This window comes from Dioscorea cayenensis, chromosome 8, assembly GCF_009730915.1.
Source record: "Dioscorea cayenensis subsp. rotundata cultivar TDr96_F1 chromosome 8, TDr96_F1_v2_PseudoChromosome.rev07_lg8_w22 25.fasta, whole genome shotgun sequence".
Lineage (NCBI taxonomy): Eukaryota > Viridiplantae > Streptophyta > Magnoliopsida > Dioscoreales > Dioscoreaceae > Dioscorea > Dioscorea cayenensis.
The window spans coordinates 18783895-18804699 of record NC_052478.1 but is presented as its reverse complement, the minus strand read 5'-3'; the positions used below and the strand labels follow the sequence as shown (position 1 = coordinate 18804699).

At 42.7% G+C, this 20805-nt stretch overlaps 2 non-coding genes across 2 annotated transcripts; both read right to left on the bottom strand.

The window, feature by feature from the left end:
* Positions 1-854: 854 nt before the first annotated feature.
* LOC120268031 lies at positions 855-961 on the bottom strand. Its single transcript, XR_005538701.1, has one exon. It is a non-coding gene; the product is annotated as a small nucleolar RNA R71 (small nucleolar RNA).
* A 13986-nt stretch (positions 962-14947) lies between these two features.
* On the bottom strand, positions 14948-15054 carry LOC120268083. The gene has a single exon (XR_005538753.1). It is a non-coding gene; the product is annotated as a small nucleolar RNA R71 (small nucleolar RNA).
* Positions 15055-20805: the final 5751 nt, after the last annotated feature.

Here is a 20805-nt window from a genome sequence, read left to right as displayed (position 1 = left end):
TGCTTTTAATTGTTGAGAATTGAATCATTGTCACACTTATCATTGTTGATATTCCACATAGCTAAGAATCGAATTAAGTGTCTTTACTCCCTACTCATCGTGGATTTGATACCCGCTCACCCAGGATTATTACTTCGACAAACCCGTGCACTTGCGGGATATACGCAAGGGGATCTTGTCAAGTTTTTGGCGCCGTTGCCGGGGAGCTAGGCGTTTAGAGATACTTTGCACTTTATTTTCTTAGCTATTTCACCACACATTCTAATTCATATCTTCTTATTCTATCATCGTTTTGATTGTCTTTTTCTTTCTTTTTGGTGCAGCTCCAGGTTATGACCCGTGGGAATCCATCAATATTGATTGAAGGAGACCCTGAGCTTGAACGTACACTTAGAAGAAAAGGGAAAGAACATGTGCAAGAACAGCATAATCCAGCTGATTTGGAAGTAGAAGGATCTGAAAACATGGTAGGAAAAAATGAGCAACAACGAACACTATCCGATTATGCCAGACCTTCAGTGTTGGGGACACAATCGAGTATTCTGCGTCCCCCAATTACAACTCAGAACTTCGATCTAAAGCTGGCATTCATCCATATGCTGTAGCAGTCCGCACAATTCAACGGTTTGACCGATGAGGATCCAAATAGTCACATAGAGAGGTTCTTCGAGGTGTGCGACATGCTGAAGATAAATGGTGTGACGGATGATACCATCAAATTGAGAGCCTTCCCATTTTCCTTAAAGGGGAGAGCAAAGCAGTGGCTACACTCATTACCTAGAGCATCAATCACTACATGGGAGGAGATGGTAGAAGCTTTTCTAGCCCGTTATTTCCCTCCCAGAAAATCAGCAAAGCTTAGGAATGAGATCTCATCCTTTGTGCAGTTGGAATTAGAGTCTCTATTTGAGACATGGGAAAGGTTCAAGGAACTCCTGCGAAAGTGTCCGCAATACGGATTCCCAGAGTGGATGATTGTTCAAACCTTGTACAATGGTTTGAACCCGAGTACAAGGCAACTCTTGGATGCGGTGGCAGGAGGTACCTTAGGTAGCAAGACCCTCGATGAGGCTCGTCAATTGATTGAGGAAATGCAATTAAATAGCTAGCAGTGGAATGCTAGGGAGAAGAAAAAGGTGGCCGGTCTCCATAAAATTGATGCGGTAACTTCATTGGCGGCCCAAGTGGAGAGTTTGAGTAAGAAGCTAGACCTTATAGCTTTGAATAGAGTTGGGGTCGTGACCAATTGCACCGGTTGTGGTGGAGGACATGCTCCCTCTGATTGCCCAATCGTCATTAGTGATGTTTCTTCAGTTGAGAATGTTGACTTTGTAGGTAATGGCATGAGACCTCAAGGGAATCCATACAGCAACACCTACAATTCAGGTTGGAAGAATCATCCCAATTTTTAATGGAGTAATCAAGGACCACAGAAGACCTTGGGGCCATCGGGTTTCCAACAACAACAACAAGCCCCTCAAGTAGAAAACATAATTTCAGGCTTGGAAACCCGAATGACGGATTTGGAGAAGCACTTGGCTAGATTTTTTCAATCAGCAAATACAAGGTTTGAATCAGTCGAGGCTACACTTCAAAATCACACCGCCTCCTTGCATAACCTTGAAAATCAGGTGGGGCAAATTGCGAAGTCCCTCTCTGAAAGGCCACATGAAAGTTTACCAAGCAACACAGAAACCAATCCTAGAGAACATGTGAAGGCGATCACTTTGAGAAGTGGTCGTGAGGTTGAAGGGAGGCTTCGAGTAAAAAGCCAAAAGAACACGCACCCGAGGTTGTAGAGGTTGAGGAGGGAGTAAACAAAGAGAAAGAGGTGGAACCCCCACCATTCAAGCCAAGAATCCCTTACCCCACTAGATTGAAGAATGACCAAGGGGATGAACAGTGTAAGAAGTTCCTGAGTTTGTTCAAGCAACTCCACATCAATATTCCTTTTGTAGAGGCATTGGCTCAAATGCCTAAGTACGCGAAGTTACTGAAAGACCTATTGACCAACAAGAGGAAATTGGAGGATAGTGCTTCAGTGGTGCTAGATGCTTCATGCTCGGCGGTGTTGCAAAAGAACATGCCGAACAAGAAGAAAGACCCGGGAAGCTTCATCATTCCGTGTTACATCGACAACTTAGGTGAGGAAATGGCATTGGCGGATTCAGGGGCAAGTATCAATGTCATGCCATATACTTTCTTTAAAAACCTAGGCTTAGGAGAACCTAGGCCTACTCGGATGACTTTACAATTGGCAGACCAAACGGTACGACATCCGAGAGGCATCATTGAAGACATGCTTGTCAAGGTGGACAAGTACATTTTTCCGGTTAACTTTGTTGTGCTAGATGTCGATGAGGATGCGGATGTACCCTTGATACTTGGGAGACCTTTCTTGCGGACTTCCAAAGCATTGATTGAAATGGACAGCGGAGAGCTCACATTGAGAGTTGGAGATGACAAGCTCACATACCGCCTTGCTGAAGCCATACGGCATTCTCTTGATTTCGATGACACTTTATACTTTCTAGACACTACTGATGAGGTTGTTGATGAATTTGTGCAGGAAATGTTTAACCCGGATCCATATGAAGGTTTGTTCGACCAAGAGGAGAGCAATGAAGAAGTAATGATGCTTGGTTCGACTGGAGAAGAAACATCTACCCCAGGGATCTTGAAGACGGTGCTATGGAAAATGAAAAGGGCTCGGAGACGCCACCGAAAATGCTCCAAGATTGTTGGAGACGTACATGAGCCAAGGAAGTTGGATGAACCATTGCTAGGTGGTCCGAAGCCCGAGAGTACACCCTCTACCCTCAAGAGATTTTGCTCATCATGCTTTCAAGCCATGGGTAAGAGGGCAATCTTCATTTATGAACCCCCGTGAGGTAAGAAAGATACGTCAAGCTTAGTGACATGAAACAAGCGCTTCTTGGGAGGCAACCCAAGTGTTTATTGTTCTCGCACCTTTTAGTTTAGTTTGTTTTCATGAATAAACTGGTAAGTGTTGGTGTTTCAATTTTTAAGTGCTTATGCTGTGATTTTGTTGTGTGATTTTAAAATTACTCATTGTGTGTTTTGTTGAGAGTTGGTGAAGTTTAGTCGTTTGAGTTCTATTTCGTGTTTTTATCTGGTAAAGTTTGCATAATATAGCAGGCCCTGAGTGTGTAAACATGTTCAGAATAGTTCTGAAGAGCCTGCATGTTTTTCTAAGTCATCCAGAGAAAACACACGGGCGTGTAGAATTTCAACACGCCCGTGGATGTATACTGCGAGCTTATCCAGAGAAGGCACAAGGGCGTGCGGCTGCCCCTGTGAACGACCATGCAACTGGCGCATGCCCATGGGTAATTTCTGCACGGGCGTGTAAACTCCTGCAGAGTTGGGCAGATTTTCCTGAGAGCACACAGTGGCGTGGACTCGCCACTGTGGGCGACCTTGTGAACCACACACGGGCGTGGGTAATTTCCGCACGCCCGTGTGAATCTCTGCAGGTTGTTCCCTCCATCCAAAGAAAACACAGGGGTGTGCGGCTGCCCCTATGAGTTGAGCATGTAAATGTCCACGCCCGTGGGGAATTTCCTCACGGGCTTGTGTAAGACTTGATATTTTTCTTGGATGTCCAGGGAAGCCACAGGGGCGTGCGGCTACCCTTGTGGGTCTGGCACACGGGCGTGTGTAATTTCCGCACGCCCGTGTGGATGCACAGAATGCCAAAAGTCGTGAGTTCTGTTTAAAAGAGGATGATTCCTCTCCCTCTTCACGACTCCTTTTCACATGAAAACATTCTCACAGTACTCTCCGAGTCCATAGCGTCAGTTTGGTAGGATTTTAGCGAAGTTTTCCGGCCTGCTCTTCATTTTCTCACTCCTCCTCGTCGGTAAATCCCTTTTCATTATCTTCTTCGTCCATTCATAGTTTCTATCGATTAATCTGGTTAATAATGCTTTGTTTCTTCAATTGGAACGATGATTTATGTTTAGAACGAAGCTAGAAGTATTATTAAGTTGTATTTTTGGATTGTTGATGCGTGGTCGTGCGGTTCTCACGCCCGTGGATCCACACGGGTGTGCGGAAATTCCACACGACCGTGTGGATTTCTACAGCATTGTTTTATCAACTTGTTTGATCAATTTCGTTTAAATTTTACAGATCATGGCACTTAGGTCAAAGAAGCAAGCTGATAAGAGGCCACGTGAGTCATCCCCTGAGCCTAAGGGCATGTGATTTGCGATTCCCGAACATCAGGTCCGTTATGAGCATTTGTCGAGAATCCGTTTCGGACATACTCGATTATTGGACACGACTATACTCCGGGAGCTTCAGCAGAGAGATGAGTTTGCCGATGAGATCGAGGATCTAGTTTCAGAAGGTGGTTGGCCGCAGTTGCTGACGATTAGAGAGCCAACCATCCGAGAATTTGCACTGGAGGTGCTATCCTCATTCGAGTTTGACAGAGCGTATTCGAGCTTCGACAGTTTGGACACCATTCAGTTCACAGTATTTGGACGCCAGCGTAATACTTGGCTTGTACGAGGAGGCATTCACGGATATAGAGGAGTATGCACAGTTGCCTACTGATTATCCTGGAACCTTGTCCCCGTAGAGAGCTTACATAGTACTATGTGGTCAAGGTCAGTACGAGCCAAGGTTGTCCAAGGCCACGTACCTTTCCTGACCTGCATACAGATATTTGCACGCCATCATGAGTAGGTCGGCGAATGGTCGCGGTGACAGTACTGGTGTTTTGAGCCATCAGGAGCTGCTGTACTTGTACTCGACGGTAGAGCGCGTACCGATTCACTTAGGGCACATTCTGGCAGAGTACATCAGACACCATGGACACTATGCTAGACTGGGAGTGATCTTCTCGGGCCCCTACATTACGAGATTAGTGCTGGGCATGGGTCTCTTGGATTCGATTCGCGGGGCCGAGAAGATGAGTGTACCCGCTCCCCTGAGTTTAGAGACTATGCGGTTGATGGGCATGGTCCGCAGGGTTCGGACAGGGGTCTTTGCTTTAGTCCTACCAGCCCCAGAGATAGCTGAGGATGAGGGTGATGAAGCCGGAGCATCTCAGCCCACCCCCGAGCCTCAGCCAGCATCGATGGAGACCGAGGCACCTCCAGCAACCGAGGAACCATCCCCAGTGCGTATGTTTTCACCATCTCGAGCCAATGATTGCTTTGAGAGTCTCCAGAATGCTATAGGAGTGGTCCGAGCTGAGGTTGCCAAGATTCGGGCTACGCAGGCCACTCAGTATACAGAGTTCATGGCATGTTTCGACATATTACAGCAGATCCTAGAGCGAGACGTTGCCTCATCATTTGTCTTGCAGCCGAGGACCCTTCAGGCCCCATTAGTTCCTCCAGTACCTCTATCCTCGACTCCAGCACCGGTGGACCCACCATGTGCTTCCAGTTCAGCAGCAGCAGCACCGGAGCCCGAGAGCGGCTCCGACACTTGACTTTTCTTTTACTTTCGTGCATTTTATTTTTTTTTCTATTTTCTTGTTTTTAGACTTGTTCACTCAGAAAGGATTTTTCCTTCTGAGTTTATGTTATGTTGCATTTACCGAGTTGTATTCATTGCTTCATCTTTTATACACTCGAGTTATTTTTGTTTTTCTTGAGCTTCACTGAACCCCCTCTTATATGCGTGTAGATGGTATTGTCATCTTGGGAATTGAGACTTAGTCATGGGCACGGCCAAGGTGCTTCGGCACTTGGTCGTGTGAGCTTCACAACCAGTTGGAACACTACTCCCAATGAATTAACTTCATCAAACGCATTACTAGGAGTCAGGGGAGTATTGTTTTGATTGCTTCGCCCACATCTATTTTTGAATGATATATTTTGAATGAGCTTGCTTGTGTACATTGAGGACAATGTACAACTTAAGTGTGGGGGGGAGTTTCATAATGCCAACATCTTTTCTATTGTTCTTGATTGATATATGCTCACATAGCCAATGGGGGTTCACCTTAGTTGCAATGATTGTATTCTTAAGTCTAGGAGAATTGTTAACATTGAATGTTTTCATACTCTAATTCTTGCTTGAATTTTTAGGAATTTTTGTCTGATTTACACTTAGTGCACTACTCACTCTGTGAACTCTAATGGAAACTCATGTTCAATGTTAAATGGACTAGTTAGGTTTACTTCTTTTGCTAAATTAAAAAAAAATGAAAATGAAAAGAAGGAACAAAATAGTTTTATTGTTTATTTGTATTTGTTGGGTTGAAAGAGCTACCACCTATGAAGTATGAAGCTACTCTCACAAGTCGGATACTAGTTATACCCTAATGAGAGAAAGAGCTATCTCATAGGATGAGTGAAAGCTACCACTCGGGTAGAAAAAGCTACCACCTCGAAAGTGTGAAAGCCACCTTAGCGGCCGCTTTGGAAAGGGCTAGCTTAGAGGATGTGTGAAGCTACTACCATCTTTTAAAATTTTTGTCACTTTTGTAGATAAATAAGTCCCTTGTACTTAGAACTTTGAGGAGTATACTTTGGGTTGTTTTGAGTGAGTTCACACACATACACGAAATTCGGGTTTGTTGTCCTTTTTTATTCAAGTTTTTAGCTAGAGCATTGTTTTTTCGTATTTAGTGTTGAAATTTTCCTTACTTGTAGAATACTTTCTTTGTATGCCTCGGTGAACCTAAGGCCAAGCACTTTCAATATTTTCTTCATTGATGCACAAAATGTTTTAATGTTAGCTTGAGGACAAGCGAAAGCTTAAATGTGGGGGAGTTTGATAAGTGCTTGTGCGATATGAATGCGAAGTGTTCATTCCTTATGTTGAGCATTACTTTTCTCAGGTTTTTACACTAATATGTGTGTTTTTATGTTACTTCTATATAGGTAGGGTTGTGAGGCCGAGTATGAAGGAAATAGGCCAATGTGGATCATAATGCACCTATTTTGGAGGAAATCATGCTAAGGTTCAAACGCAAAGACATAGGTCAGGTGTGAGATGCTAGAGTGTGTGCCAACCTCCTTGAATTCGAGTGAGCACATCCATTTGGAGGGGCACAAAGGCAGTCTCACTCGAGCATGCCGATTTATGAACATAAGAACGAGAGCTCCACCAACAAGTATATCATTGAAGAAGCAAGTGATTTACGACGTAAACGTGTGCCCATTTGCGTTACCCCGATGAAAATATGCAATTGGGATGTTATTCAGGTCGAAGACTGTAGCATGTAATGTAGCAGCACTGTTCACAGCCGTCCGAGAAATCAGAGAAACAGAGAATCCACACGGGCGTGGGGAAATTATCCACGCCCGTGCGGAAATTCCGCACGGGCGCGTGTACCGTCCACGCCCGTGGAGTCGCTCGATTCCAGCCTTATTTAAAGCCGATTCAGCCCCGATTTTGGTATTCTTTTCTCCATATTTTCCATAACTTGAGAGAGGGCTTCGGCTAGGGTTTTGAGGGGTATTGGCTAGGGTTTTGGAGAGGTTCTATGGCTCTGACATCGCACATCGTTTGGAAGAAGGTTATTGGGAGAGCTTTCGTCGGCATCGATCCGACGAGGTGTACCCTAGGCCGGACAAAGGATCCCTTGCGACGAGTAGAGGACTCTCCACAAGACCATCGACACGACCATCAAGGGGGTTTCTTTATGGATTTATTGCTTTTACATTCGATTTCTTTGATTGTACTTAGCTCCATGGAGAGCTAAACCCCTAGTGGGTACTTGGGTGATTGTGAACCCTAGGATGTATTCGTTTCATTGAACTTCTTTATTATGCTTTCAATAAATTGATGTTTATTGTGAGTTCCAACCTTGAATGCTTGATTGTATGAACATTTCCCTTAGAGTGACACTAGGGTTGAGAGTTCTTGTTGGTAACCTTGTGAGTGAGTGACACACCATGAGCGTTAGACAAAGCTAGGTTGGAGAGGGTTGAGAGGGTGAGTCGAGAGGTGCAGGAGCGTCCCCTTTCCCCTACGACATGATAGATTCTACCTCCGTTCCTCGAGTTCTTTGCGGCCATAATAGAGTGAATGGTCTAAGGGATGAATCTTCGGTGGGGCTTAGTTGCGCGTGCAACGGAGTGAAGCGTTGAGGGGATCTTAGTATCTAGGGCTTAATTGTGGTTAGGGACCTTCCGCCTGGACCAAAGGGTTAAGTCTATAATTAGGAAGAGATTTATCACCTGGAATCCCTAGAGCTCATTGCAACTTTATTCGAGTGCGAGGTTGAGAGGTTATTTAATCTCTTCTCCGGGACATGAATAGAGTTAGGCATAGTTGACCTTAGATTTGGGACTATGTATGTAAGGATTTTCACGACTCACCATTGCATTGATTAGGAAGCATAATAGAGAGTTCTGGCACTTGAAACGATTATCCCAGGTGAAGCATCATCCGAGTACCCCATCTTTATCGATTGCCTTACCTCCTCCTTACTTTTTCTCTCTTACTTGTTGCTTTTAATTGTTAAGAATTGAATCATTGTCACACTTATCATTGTTGATATTCCACATAGCTAAGAATCGAATTAAGTGTCTTTACTCCCTACTCCCCGTGGATTCGATACCCGCTCACCCAGGATTATTACATCGACAAACCCGTGCACTTGTGGGATATACGCAAGGGGATCATGTCAGTGCGCCACATCGTATGAGCCTCACCATGTTTTCCATCCACATTGGCTTGTATAATGCCGAGTTCACCCGCATCCCTGCCTATGATGCTTTGCTTACCTACAAACAGGCAGGGGAGCCACTTTGCAACGCCTAGAGATGGTTGGGCTCTTCGCCCACCTATGATCCCCATCGCACCAAGGCTACCACACTCCGCTCGCCCACTTTGACAATTCACGGTGATAGTACTAGTGTTGTCAACTCGTGAGATTTTGACTTTTTGCTAAGCATGGTTGATGGATTCCATTTCCATTTGGGATCTGAGATTGCTGTGTCGACCTCTCATCAGCGGACGTCTCCGCATGTGGGTTCATTCTTTGTCGGTCCATATATTACTCGACTTGTCCACCACATGGGCACTTTCTAGGGGACTGATAGGATGTGTGTGGTCATAGATATGGCGCCTATGACCCTCGAGACACTTCGTTCGATGTGATTGGTTCATAGGGTCACGACTGTTCTAGTGATTGAGAACTATATCACTTTGCCCGGAGAGCAGTCTACTATGGACACTACCATCCCCGATTCTACTTCTGCCCCTGAGCCACCTCTTGCCACATCTCCTTACCCACCGCCTACCGTCTCTGGGCTGATTTTCTGTTCTTTCGCTAGGTTTGAGTGGCTATAGCGGCACGTGGTGCACATCTCCAAGCATTTAGGGGTACGGGTATCACCAGAGCCTGTCTCTCCTGTGCTCTACTCGACACATTGGTGTGGACACCACCGATCTGGGATAGCCTGACACCTCTACCACTCCGTCTGACAGTTCTTCTCGAGACTCTACTTATGTAGAGAATGACACCTCTTGATTCAGCAATCCTCTTATCTTCTTTTGTATTTGCTGTCATTTTATCTTGTTGTCATTTGCTTTGTAGTTCAGTCCGCCAGGGGAGTCCCCTATGGTACTGGCATTTTGGTTTGTTTACATTTTTAGTTTTTGCCTTTTATCCTATTACTAATGTTTGCACTTCTTGTGTCCCAATTTGTATCTCGGAGAATTTGTGGTTTCTTGGAGTTAGCAACATGTGAGAGTGGCACCATCACTCTCTGTGTTTGCCTTTGGGGGAATACCATAGGTCAATGAGACAATTCAATTCTCTATTCAGGGCAGTCACTTTCACCCTTTTCCTTGTATTTCTCCTCATATCATTACATGATTTATTTACATTGAGTACAATGTGACTTTCAATTATGGGGAGGGTTGCATGCTTGTGTGGGTGATTGATAAGTGCTTATGCGATATGAATGTGAAGCGTTCATTCCTTATGTTGAGCATTACTTTTCTCGGGTTTTTACACTAATATGTGTGTTTTTATGTTACTTTTATGAAGGTAGGGTTGTGAGGCCGTTTATGAAGGAAAGAAGCCAATGTGGATTACAATGCACCGATTTAGGAGGAAATCAAGCTAAGGTTCAAACACGAAGACATAGGTCGATGTGAAATGCTAGAGTGTGTGCCAACCTCCTTGTATTCGAGTTTGGCACATCCACTTGGAGCGGCACAAAGGCAATCACACTCGAGCATTCCGACTTATGCACTTAGAACAAGAGCTCCACCAACTTGCCTATCATTAAAGAAGCAAGTGATCCATGATGTGAACCTGTGCTCATTTGCGTTACTCTGATGAAAGTATGGATTCGGGAAGCTATTCAGGGCGGATACTGTAGCGACACGGCAGCAAGTACTGTAGCAACACTGTTCATAGTCGGCCGAAAGAACAGGAGTTCAGAGAATCCACATGGGCGTGTGGAAATTATCCACGCCTATGTAGAATTTCTGCACGGGCTCGTGAAGCATCCACGCCAGTGTTGTCGCCCGATTCCAGCCCTATTTAAAGCCGAATCAGCCTCGATTTTAGTATTCTTTTCTCCATCTTTTCCTTAACTTGATAGAGGGCTTCGGCTAGGGTTTTAAGGGGTATTGGCCAAGGTTTTGGTAAGGTTCTACGGCTCCGACATCGTCATTCCTTAGGAAGAAGGTTGGTAGGAGAGCTTCTGTTGAGGTGTATCCTATACCGGACGCGTGAATCCTTGGACGACGAGTAGAAGACTTTCCACAAGACCATCGATACGACTATCGAGGGGGTTTCTTTATGGATTCATTTCTTTTACATTTTATTTCTTTGATTGTACTTAGCTCCATGGAGAGCTAAACCACTAGTGGGTACTTGGGTATTTGTGAACCCTAGGATGTATTCGTTTCTTTGAATCTCTTTATTATAGTTTCAATAAATTGATGTTGATTGTGAGTTCCAACTTGAATGCTTGATTGTATGAACATTTCCCCTAGAGTGACACTAGGGTTGAGAGTTCTCGTTGGTAACCTTGTGAGTGAGTGACACACCACGAACGTTAGACAAAGCTAGGTTAGAGAGGATTGAGAGGGTGAGTCGAGAAGTACTGGAACGTCCCCTTTCCCCTCTGACGTGATAAATTCTACCTCCGTTCCTCGAGTCCTTTGTGGCCATAATAGAGTGAATGGTCTAAGGGATGACCCTCCGCTTGGGCTTAGTTGCGAGTGCAACGGAGTGAAGCGTTGAGGTGATCTTAGTATCTAGGGCTTAATCGTGGTTAGAGACCTTCCACCTGGACCAAAAGGTTAGGTCTATAATTAGGAAGAGATTTATCACCTGGAATCCCTAGAGCTCATGGCAACTCTATGCGAGTGCGAGGTTGAGAGGTTATCTAATTTCTCCTCCGGGACATGTATAGAGTTAGGCATAGTTGACCTTAGATTTGGGACTATGTAATTAAGGATTTCCACGACTCACCATTGTATTGATTAGGAAGCATAATAGAGGGTTCTTGCACTTGAAAAAATTATCCTAGGCGGAGCATTATCCGGGTACCCCATCTTTATCTATTGCCTTACCCCTTTCTTTACTTTTGCTCTCTTATTAGTTGTTTGTATTGTTAAGAATTGAATCATTGTCACACTTATCATCATTTGATCCTTCACATAGCTAAGAATCGAATTAAGTATTTTTATTCCATATTCCCTGTGGATTCGATACCCACTCATCCGGGATTATTACTTCGACAAACCTGTGCGCTTGCGGGATATACGCAAGGGGACCTTGTCAGTGATAAGTGTCTTGTTCATGATGATCTATGATTAGTTAGTGGGTGATGTTTAAACTCAGGGGGACAAGTGTGCATTAGTAACCATTGTAGTGAACATATGACTTACTTCTACTTCCTTAACCAAAAATTATTTTCCTATTTGTGGTTGAACATGTTTGTGTAAAAAAAAATTTGGAAAGTTGGATTCCTTGTTGGAATGCCCTACCAATGATCTTGTAAAGTTACTTATGTGAAAAAGATTGTAAAAAGAGCTATCACCTACTAGGGAAAAGATTGTATAAGAGTGAAAGCCGCTCTTAAGTAGTCAAATTTAGGGCATCACAAACATACATTTGATGACCTACTAGGGGAAAAGGCTACCACTAGGGTGTATGAAGATACTATCCTTGCATTTAGTGTGCTGTAAATATTGTTGACTGTGCGGAACATGAGTAGGGTTTTGTACACACACGCATTAGATTTTGGAAGTGGGAGTATTGTCGTTTTTGTGCATTCATGTCTTTACTAACACCCATTTCCCCCTTGGTTTAAAACTTGTATCAGCTTTTATCCTGAGATCAGAAATATTGCACTCATCTTTTTTGTTATTGAATGTTGGATAGTTGGTTGAGGACAAGCAACAACTCAAGTTTTGGGGATTTGATGAGTGCACTTTGCATATATGTTTTCATACCCTGAAGTTATCATTTTGCTTGTTTTCAAGTTTACTTTTATACATGAGCAGTGCTATTATGGGTATTTTTGTCATATGTGTAGAAATTGGGGCCTTAGTACAATTTAGAGCAAATTCGGGATGAAAATAATCAAAAGGAGTTCAAGTGTTCAAGCTTAACAAAGGCAAGACATGCTCGTGGTAGATCCCCGGAAGTTTTCAACCATTTGTTGATCCAGGAAGAATTCGGTGCTGAAGGTTGTGCAAGCTTGACAGGGTCAGGACACGATCGTGTCAATGACCCCAAAAATCCCACGCCAAGGGTGAGTTTATTGAAGAATTATTGACACAAGCTGGGTGCCCATGGCATGATCGTGTCACAGTGTTGCACAGCCATTACACGATCGTGTCCTTTCCAAGGAACTTCCCAGGCAGGGACACCCTTTTTCACTCAACTTCCCAGCAGCACTGTTTACAGCCGACCGAGAAAGCTGCAGAACAGAGAATCCACATGGGCGTGTGGAATTTCCACACGCCCGTGTGAAAAATCCACAGGGGCGTCCACAGGGGCGTGTGGATCCCCGATTCCAGCCCTATGTAAAGCTGATTCGGCTAGGGTTTTGAGAGGTATTGGCTAGGGTTATGGAGAGGATCTACGGCTCCGACATCGCGCGTCGTTTGGAAGAAGGTTATTGGGAGAGCTTTCGTCTGCACCGATCCGGCGAGGTGTATCCTAGGCCGGACAAAAGACCCTTTGCGACGAGTAGAGGACTCTCCACAAGACCAACGACACAACTATCGAGGGGGTTTTCTATGGATTCATTACTTTTACATTCTATTTCTTTGATTGTAATTAGCTCCATGGAGAGCTAAACCCCTAGTGGGTACTTGGGTATTTGTGAACCCTAGGATGTATTCGTTTCTTTGAGTCTCTTTATTATGCTTTCAATTAATTGATGTTTATTGTGAGTTCCAACCTTGAATGCTTGATTGTTTGAATACTGCCCTAGAGTGACACTAGGATTGAGAGTTCTTGTTGGTAACCTTGCGAGTGAGTGACACACCACGAGTGTTAAACAAAGCTAGGTTGGAGAGGGTTAAGAGGGTGAGTCGAGAGGTACAGGAGCGTCTACTTTCCTCTCCGATGTGTTAGATTCTACCTCCGTTCCTCGAGTTCTTTGCGGCAATAATAAAGTGAATAGTCTAAGGGATGACCTTCCGCTAGGGCTTAGTTGCGGGTGCAATGGAGTGAAGCGTAGAAGTGATCTTAGTATCTAGGTCTTAATTGTGGTTAGGGACCTTCCACCTTGACCAAAGTGTTTGGTCTATAATTAGAAAGAGATTTATCACTTGGAATCCCTAGAGCTCATTGCAATTCTATGCGAGTGCGAGGTTGAGAGGTTATCCAATCTCTCCTCCGGGACATGTATAGAGTTAGGCATGGTTGACCTTAGATTTGGGACTATATAATTAAAGATCTCCATGACTCACTATTGCATTAATTAGGAAGCATAATAGAGGGTTCTTGCACTTGAAACGATTGTCCTAGGCGGACCAATATCCGGGTACCCCATCTTTATCGATTGCCTTACCTTCTCCTTTACTTGTGCTCTCTTACTTGTTGTTTTTACTTTTGAGAATTGAATCATTGTCACATATATCACTATTCACTTTTCACATAGTTAAGAATTGAATTAAGTATTTTTATTCCATATTCCCTGTGGATTTGATACCCGCTCATCCAGGATTATTACTTCAACAAACCCGTGCACTTGCGGGATATATGCAAGGGGACCTTGTCACGCAACCTCTCGACTCACCCTCTCAGCCCTATGCAATCTGGCATTGTCTAACCCTCATGGTGTGTCACTCATCTACAAGGATTACCAAATTGAATTATCAACCCTAGTGTCACTCTAAGGGAAAATCAACTCACAAGCATTCAAGATTGGAACTCATTTAAAACATCAATTAAAGAAAGCATAATAAAAGGGTCAAAGAAACAACATCATCCTAGAGTTTACAAGTCCAAGTACACACTAGGAGTTTAGCTCTCCATGGAGCAAAATACAATCAATAATGAAATCAAAAGTAAAATATGCAATCCATGAATAAAAACCGATTGGTGTTCATGTCGATGGTGTTGTGGAGTGGCCGCGTCTTCTCCAAAGGTCCCATCGTCAAGCCTAGGGAACACCTCGCCGGATCGGTGCTGACGAAAGCTCCCCAAATAACTCTCTTCCAAAGAAAACATGATGTCAAAGGCCGTAAAGCCTTCCAAAAACCTATCCAAAGCCTTTCCAAACCCTAGCCGCAGGCACCTCCAAAGGTGGAGAAAGATAGCCAAAGATGGAAAGAAGGATCCAAAGGTGTGCGACATGCTCAAGATTAATGGAGCCATGGATGATGCTATCAAGTTGAGAGCATCCCATTTTCCTTAAAGGGGAGAGCAAAGCAATGGCTACATTCATTACCTAGAGCATCGATCACTACTTGGGAGGAGATGGTAGAAGCTTTTCATACCCGATATTTCTCTCCTGGAAAATTTGCAAAGGTCAGGAATAAAATGTCCTCTTTTGTGCAAACGGAATTGGAGTCTCTTTTTGAGACATGGAACAGGTTCAAGGATTTCCTAAGGAAATGTCCTCAGCATGCGTTCCCTGATTGGATGATTATCCATACTTTCTACAATGGTTTGAACCCAAGCACGAAGCAATTACTAAATGCTCTAATAGGATGTAATTGAAGAGATGACTATGAACACTTATTGATAAGTGGGTAAATGCACGTATTTTGGTATATGTATTTGTTGCGTCTAGCATGTATTTGTATAAGAATTGATGCCCGTTTTATGCTTAATCGTGTGTTATTTGTTTTGTAGGGCACAGAAATGCCACGGAGGACACGAAGATATAATTTGGGCGAAAAAGAGAAGAAAACCAGGTCGTGGTACTGTAGCATAAAATGTAGCATCGACACTGTAGATGCCACTGTAGCACCTAGAGAGTTTTCAAGACAGGAATTGAATCATGGTATACGGCCTTAATGCAGCCCAAGATCTAGCCCGGGATGATCACTGTAGCCATAAAAACTGAGAGCAAGATCATTTGTGGAGTTTGCCTACCCCAAAAACTGTGAATGAGGGGCTCAATGAGGTCCTCATTGAGCCAGGGATACCACCCGGGATTGAGGTCAATTTGAGGTGGATTGTGGAGGTATGTAAGGGGATCTTTGAGGACTTTTTGGGGGACTTCTTCTTGGCCTCTTGGGCCACTACCACCACACATTCTTGAGGCCTTCCAGCCATCTTCCAGTGATGATCCTTGTGGGAAACAAGCACACATCATCACCAAGAGGGAGATGAGCATAGGAGAGGGAGTTAGAGTGAAGTTTTAAGCCATCATTGCATCACCATTCAAGGCTTCATCAATCCAAGGAGAACAAGACCGTAGAGGGAGTTTTCTTGCATCTTTATTGTCTTTCTTTTCCTTGTATGTTGTATAAGTATCCCTTGTCATGAGGTATTAACTTATTTTGCTGTTTGGATTTGGATGAACCCTAGGGTGTATTCTTGTGTATAAACTTGGAATGTTGTTCTTCATTGAATTTGATGGTTGTTTGAGATTCAATCTTTCATGCTTTCATTCCTAGAATTACATGTAGGGAGAGATCCGTAATTCTACTATGAGTTGTGTGCGTAGATGTGACCTACTCACATGTACTAGATGTAGGGGAGATTGAAAGCGGATACTTGTGCCTACACGCCGAGAGATCAAGTGTTGGTAGACCACCATTGCTAGATTTTAGCCGAAAGATAGTAGGTTTACTCCTATTAGAGAACTCCAAGAACTTAATGCAATCATAGGTGTGTTAATCCAGAAGAGATTCCAATTGACATTTGTATGGGATTAGGGGTTAGTCACCGAGATATTGGGGCTAATCTACTCACGAGGTCTCATGGTCTTAATTATCATCAATGCATCTTTGACCCATCCTAGTTCGGGACTTAATGACAGCCCTAGGTGATTTCCTTGTCCAAATACTCCCTTCTCATGCTTGATACTCCCTTGTTTGTTTACATCCGTGTGCTAGTTACCCGGCCATAGATTAGTTAGTTTATTTTATTTTATTTCATTTGTTCTTCATACTAAGAATTGTAGGCTAGATAATAGATGAAGATTGAGTAACAATTTTTAATACATAGGAGGTGTTTTCAAGATTCATGATGAATGCGGACGCTAAACTTGAAGCCATGAATACCATAATTTTTAATGTCCAACCTATAGAAGTTCTATACAAGAATGGTACTAGAAGTGAAGAGGTAAAAGGGGAATGCTAGGTGGAAGTTAGTACTGAGGTGTTGGATGCAAGAGAAGCAATTCATGTGGCATCAATACCTTTTGAGCAAATAGTGGGCGTTCCACCTCAAGATGAAATTGAAGAAGATTTGGGGGAGGATGAGTTCATGGCAATGGAAAAATTTGAGGAAGTTGAAGAAACTCCATCGACCACATTTGAAGACACTACTTGCCTCAAGATCGACCATTCCATCAAGCAATCAATGATTTTCAAGTGTAGAGATAAATTTCCGGGAATTGTATTTGAAAATGTGGGGAGGAAACCATAGTCATCCTTGAACCCACCAATACCGGGCTTGCACAATTCCCATCCAAAAAGTTTTCCTTAGTGACCCAAGTAGATGTTATGGGCACTTCAAGTTCATCTCACCATGGTTGAGAAAAAAATTGTGGATAGGATGTTAAAGCCACCAATTGATCCACCAATGCAAAGATTGACAAATTCTCAACCAAACTTGTTTCCTTGGAAGCCCAAGCAACCCTTTTGGATAATCCAAGGCAACTTTCTAAGAGTCGAGGAAGAAAATATGGGTAGGAGGTTGAGGCTGTCCAATGACCCACCCATGCCGAGCTTAAATAATTCTCAACCGAATCTTTTTCCATGGAGGCCCAAGCAATGTTAAGATGGGATACTCAAAATAATTTTTGTCAGGACTAAAGAAGAAGCTAGGAGGAGATTCAAACCATCTAAGGATCCGCCTATGTTTAAATTGCACAATTCCCGACCCAAGCTCTTCCCATGGAGACATAAACGTACCATGTTCTTGGTCTCCACAAGCTCACCATCGCAGAAGGTAATTCTTTTCTTTTATGGAAGTAGCTATGCTACATGTTACCATGAGGAACACACCCTCTTCAAGCCTCCTTAAGGTAAACAAGAGGTACGTCAAGCTAATGACGTTAAACAAGCGCTTCTTGGGAGGCAACCCAAGCTTTAATTTCTTTATTTTCTTCTTTTTGTATTTTTAGTTAAGTGTAGATTGTGTTTTCGTTAAGTGTTTGTGTGTTTCTTTTATGTTTTTGTTGTGTGAATAAGTTCATGCTTGCATGTCTTGTGCATTTTTCTCATCGTCCTTCTTGTGGGTTAATCATTTATCCTCTTGAGAAACACTTGTTTTAGCTATCATTTCATGCTTTAGATCGAAATTTTGAACCATTATTTCATGTTGGAAATGTTTGTGGAACATTTTGTAGCCATGCACATATGTTTGGAGAAGCAACCAAGGCCTTAATGCATGTTTTTTTCAAGCCTTGATGGCCTCAATGAGCTGCTCATTGAGGCCATCAAGAAAATTCAGAAACTTTGCACTAGCCTTGACGGTCTCAATGAGCTGCTCATTGAGGCCTTCAAGAAAATTCAGAAAGTTTGAACTAGCCGATACGGCCTCAATGAGCTGCTCATTGAGGCCGTATGGAGCCTTATTTTTCATGTAAATGTTGCCAACTTCTCTCTCTCCTCATTCTTCTTCTTCTCCAACCGAGCCCTAGCATCTATTATCCATCTTTCCATAGCCGGATCTCACTAAATATTGTTCTAAATCATCTCCACATCTCCTTGGGAAGTTGATTTAGTGTTCGTCTTCAAGATCCACTCAAGTGTTTTCAAGATCTTTGTTGGTAAGAAGCTTGTGTGATGAAAACTTTTCTTTTCTTTTCTTCTTGCTTTCTTGAGTTTTTGTGTGGATTATTTCAAGCTTTTTAGCTTGTATCTTGTGGTATGATCATCATGTTTTTGAAATATCCTAAATTTATGTAAAACTTTCTTCGAATTCAAGATGTGGGAAACTCTTTCAAAATGAATAGTATCCATATGGGCTCCATATGCCCGTATGGATCCTATTCACTTCAATTTCTTCATGTTTTATCCATTTTCATGGCACATTATGCATTCTCTTGGATTCCTTTCATTCTTATTTGAATTGTTATTGATGTAGGAATGCCACAAGTCTAGAAATTTGCCTCCAAACGTCCAAGAAACACAATGCCAACCCCGAAAAACCACACTTTAAGCATGCTTATCATAAGGCGAAGTGTGAAGTTTCGAAGACCAAACCATGTGGCACACTTCATCACATAGAATGGGGTATGTTGGAAACATTTGGGATGAATGAACAGTTCAAGGAATTACTTTCACATGGTGCTTGGTGAATCTATTCTCAATTGATGATCCTACCTTTTGCCAACTTATTTTGGAGGTTTTGAGCATTTTTTAAGCATAACAAGACTACCACATCTACAACATCTTGTGATGACTAGTTGGACATTTGAGCATGGACATTTGCTTTACTTCTTTAGCATGTTTCTTTGCTTTACTTTTGTTGCAAGTGTGTTTGTTTGATTTTAATAAGTTGGGGAGGGGATGCCCTACCAACCTTGTTTAGAACTTTACTACTCTTTATCTAGTATTTGTGTATTTTGACTACTCCATAGTATTCATTTTTGAAATCCTAATTTTTGTTCGGAATGATGATTCCCCTTTATGCCTTACAGGGCATTAAGGGAGTTTGGTGAGCCTCTCAACATTCCATTGAAGCAGGACCCAACATGAAAAGCTTGCAACACCTTTTGTTCTGTTCACCTCTCGCCGTATACACACGATTTAACCGGGGAAGTTCGTTCCACCCTCCTCCATTGTTTTCATTGCAAATATTATTATGTTTTTCATGATTAGTGTACATTGGGGACAATGTACAACACTAGGTGGGGGATGGGTGTATTGTATGTATTAGGGTTATTGTTTGCATGCTAGTGTTACCCATGATGGCTTGTTCATTATTGTAAGACTCTTATAGCACGGATTAATGATTGATTTGAGTTACATATTTGTTATTGTACTCTATTGAATCATGTTTCACCTCTAGTATTATCTTGTGCACTGAATCTTGTACTGATGCCCTGGGAATAGCCAACATGACTACTCTATATCTCTTGAATTCTTAACACACATCTTTGAGTATTTGGTCTTAGAGTACTAAGTTCCTTCATTCAATGAATTCTTAAGAACTTCTGAGTCTTGTTGAGCTTGCCCTAGTTTTGTTTCATATAGAGTAGTTTGAAGACATGATCTAGGATGAATGTGAAAAAGAAAATGAAAAAAAAATGACGTATGAATGAAAAGAGAAAAATGAGTCTATGTAAGTATTCCTCTACTAATGAAGCACGAATGCGTCTATTTAGACTGTAATTGAGTAGTTGGGTGGCTCTTGTGCCTAACCAGCATGTGCACCCTCCTGAAAGATTTTTTGGTGCAGTCTATGTTAGCCGGACTCGAAAAAAAAATGAAATGAAATGAAAATAAAAACCCTAGTGATCTTTTTGGCTACCTACTAGAGTCTTTGAGAAAAAAAAGGGAGTTTGAGTTCAAGACTTGGAAGGATCTTACTTGTTCATTGAAGTAGCTCTTAGCATTTTAAGACTGAGTACTCTTACATGTGGAGTGATTAGCATCTAGAGCTGTACTGATTGAAATCGTTTGTTGGTAGGGCTTGAGCTTGGGAATGGTCCCATGAAGTCAATCCCCCACACATCAAAAATTTCACAAGCCTGATTCCAATTTTGAGGCATCTCATCCTGACGAGAAATGTTGCCGACCCTCTGACACCTATTACATACTTGTATGAATTTATGGGTGTCTTGAAATAATGATGGCCAATAAAATCGGCCATCAAGAATTTTTTTTGCGGTACGATTTGTATTGTAGTGACCACCAGTTGGTCCTTAATGGCAGTGGATCAAAATACTCAAGCCTTCTGTCTGTGATACACATCTGCGAACAACCTGATCTGAACAAATTATGAAAAGATAAGGGTCTTTCCACACATAATGCTTCAAGTCTGAAAAAAACTTTCTTCGTTGTTGATATGTGAACCATTTTGGGATGACCCCCCGACTAAATAGTTGGCAAAATAAGCAAAACACGGTGGTTCACACTCTTCCACTGCCTGAATACTGTACAAGTGTTCCTCCGGAAATGAATCATTAATATCTTTCTCCCACAAAGTATCAAGATTTGGATTCTCAAGCCGGGATAGATGATCTGCAGCAAGACTTT